The following is a 2707-nucleotide window of genomic DNA, read 5'->3' as shown; positions in this document are numbered from 1 at the left end:
CAGAGTATACTTCATTTTTTAATTCAAAAATTAAAAAAAAATACAATTCAGTCACATTCACGTAATAAAAAACTATACTATCAAGATATCTTTTTTAACGACGTCATTTCAATTTGACGAAAAAGTCATATTTAATTCAATTTTAAGAAAATAAAGACTTAAATGAAACGCCAAAAAAGAAAAGCACTTATTTAAAATTCTAAACGAAATTAGAAATCTATTTGCGGTTACTCATGCTAACACATCCAGTGCATTCATCAACATCTAACAATAATTAACGAGTTTTAAATAAAAAAATGTTCACAATTTGTGTATATGTTGTCGTTAATTTGTACACTTGATAACAATTGTACAGTGAAACAAGAAATACGAAATAATTAACACTCCGGTTTCGAAATAAGTGATGTTTTAATAACAATTGTACAACGTAATAGCTCATTGCATGCTTTAATATAGAAGGCTGTTCCCCTGTAACAAGATGCTAAAGGTTGGTCCTCAAAGCCAGCTGGGAGAGTGATATGGAGGAGGTCGGATATTACCACGCCTGAGAGAGGACCTTCACCAGATGATTCACTTCCAGCACCTCACCAACGGAGCTTGAGCATTGGAGACTCACCACCATCACCGATCATCACCACTTGAGAGCTTCTTTGTCATCCGTGAACCATTTGCCTTCAACCTATATCTCCAGCGCCTGCGAGGGTTTGAGCAATCCGAAGAAAATCCAGTCTAAGAGAGCCAGAGAGAGTAGAGTCAAAAGAAAAGTCTTGAAGATGCGGAGGTAAGTCCTCATATACCTATACCTAAGCTCTTTGGATGTATGCTTTCCTTATGCATGCATGGAGATAAACGAATGATGTTTGATCACTATTTATAATGGTGGTTGTCTTGGTTGTGGTTTCATCTTTTTATCAAACTGCATTTTCAATGCCTGTGAGATTCATCACATATAAATAACAATGGAACATAGGTATATATCCCCAACATCAAGACTCCAACACCCTCTTTACTTACACCCAGAAAACATTCCAGAAAATTGTAAGAAGAAAACATAGGCAGAATCAGATGTATTCTCCTTTCATATCAGTTCTCATACAAAACAAAAGAAAACATAAAACAGAAGTGGTCTTTTCTCCTTGCAAGCCGTAGGTATCTGGGTAGTAGCATCTGATGTAGCCACCCTCAATCTCGAGAAGCCTTCCACCTGTGTTAAACAAACAAACAAGCTGGAATCAGATTACAAATCCCATGCCATTTTATTCAAAATTTGTCTTCTCGAGCAAACCACCACCATTCATCCTTTTGGCATAATCATCAACCATTTCCCCCAATCCCAGTCTCGCTTTGAATCATTGATAGCCGTCGGGCCGCATTTCCTGATCGCTACCGCATAGTCCCACTCCATCATCCTGTCTAAACCTGCAAGGAAGAAACGGTGCAAGTCCGGAATCTTCACACCTTTGATCACAAACCCAAACCTACAAATCGATATTCTGCATCGTAGCCCAAATTCCAGTAGCCCGTTCTCTGCAGATACAACATCATCTCAACAAACCGAAAACCAAATTTGCCTCAGCTCTTCTGTTTCCTCCATTCCCTGTCAACGCCGACAGCCCATGTTCACCCATCAACCACCAAAAACCCCAATAGCCAAACCAGATAATGAAGCTAAGCCTTCATGCCTCTGTTCACCTCATCAACGAAGGAACCGAATCCTTGAACAAGAAATGCATACACACCAGAAATAAAAAACCATATTTAGTCTCCGCTTATCTGGAATTAGGTTGACGCCAAGAGAAGGGGATTTACCGTAGGGCTGTGAGAGTCGGAGAGGGGAGTGGCGGCAGCCCCTCTGTTGGTCGCGGTAGGATCAAGGGTCTCCTGGGTTTAAGAGAGAGAAAGTAGAGGCTGAACTGCCGTACACGACGCGGATTCCTCCGACGTGGACGGCGGAGGCGACCGGCCTTGTTGAAGCGGCGAAGACGAGCCGTGAAGGAGCACGGTGCTTCTCTCTCGGGCGAGGAGGGAAGGGAGAAAACCTGGTGGCTGGCGACGACTCCGCCGGCGAGCAGCGTCACCGGAGCGGCCTTGGCACACGGCTTGTGGTCGTCGGCTTCGACGATGGCGGCAGTGTGCGTGAGTGGCGGAAGTGAGTCCTCTGGGGGTTTCTCAGGGAAGAGACTTGAGTCTCATTTGAGTGAAATGGCAGAACGAGATAGGAAGGAGAGAACCCGCTGAGAATCATTGGGCCAGATCTATTTCCTTTCACCTTTTTTTTTTCTTTTTAAAAAACCAAAATAAAACATAAAAACCTTTTTCCGCACCCCTGTCTTTACTAAGCCGCACTTCTCTTTGAGCCCACTCGGTTTTATGAAAGAAAAAACCTTTTACCTCCTTGCAGCCCTCCGTTTCATTTTCTCACCCCCTTTTCCACTAGGGCCCAGTCAGTTATTAGTACTAAGTTTGATCTACAATCCCTTTTCTTATTTAAGCACTGCACCTTTTTATTTTATTTTATTTTATTATTTTGTTGTTATTTATTTTATTTTATTCTTTTACTTTTTATTTTATTTTCATGTTTATTTATTTATCTTTTTATTCTATTTTTATTTTTATTTTTATTTTATATTTTTTCTTTCTCTTTTTTATTTTAAATATTTATCTACTTTTTAAATATATAAATAAAAAAATAATAATAATAAAAAAT

General features: G+C 40.0%; 1 long non-coding RNA gene across 3 annotated transcripts; it reads right to left on the bottom strand.

The window, feature by feature from the left end:
• Positions 1 to 254: 254 nt before the first annotated feature.
• On the bottom strand, positions 255 to 2445 carry LOC106778819. Of its 3 annotated transcripts, none has more exons than XR_002666285.1 (3): positions 1810 to 2445; positions 804 to 1715; positions 255 to 729 (listed from the first exon to the last, which is right to left on the bottom strand). It is a non-coding gene; the product is annotated as an uncharacterized LOC106778819 (long non-coding RNA). The 3 variants fall into 3 exon arrangements; XR_001377110.2 differs by having other exon boundaries at positions 256 to 694; positions 798 to 1715; XR_001377111.2 differs by having other exon boundaries at positions 256 to 694.
• Positions 2446 to 2707: the final 262 nt, after the last annotated feature.

Source organism: Vigna radiata, unplaced genomic scaffold (genome assembly GCF_000741045.1).
Source record: "Vigna radiata var. radiata cultivar VC1973A unplaced genomic scaffold, Vradiata_ver6 scaffold_184, whole genome shotgun sequence".
NCBI classification, from domain to species: domain Eukaryota; kingdom Viridiplantae; phylum Streptophyta; class Magnoliopsida; order Fabales; family Fabaceae; genus Vigna; species Vigna radiata.
Note: the sequence above shows the minus strand (reverse complement) of the source record. Positions and strands in the feature narration are given on the sequence as shown.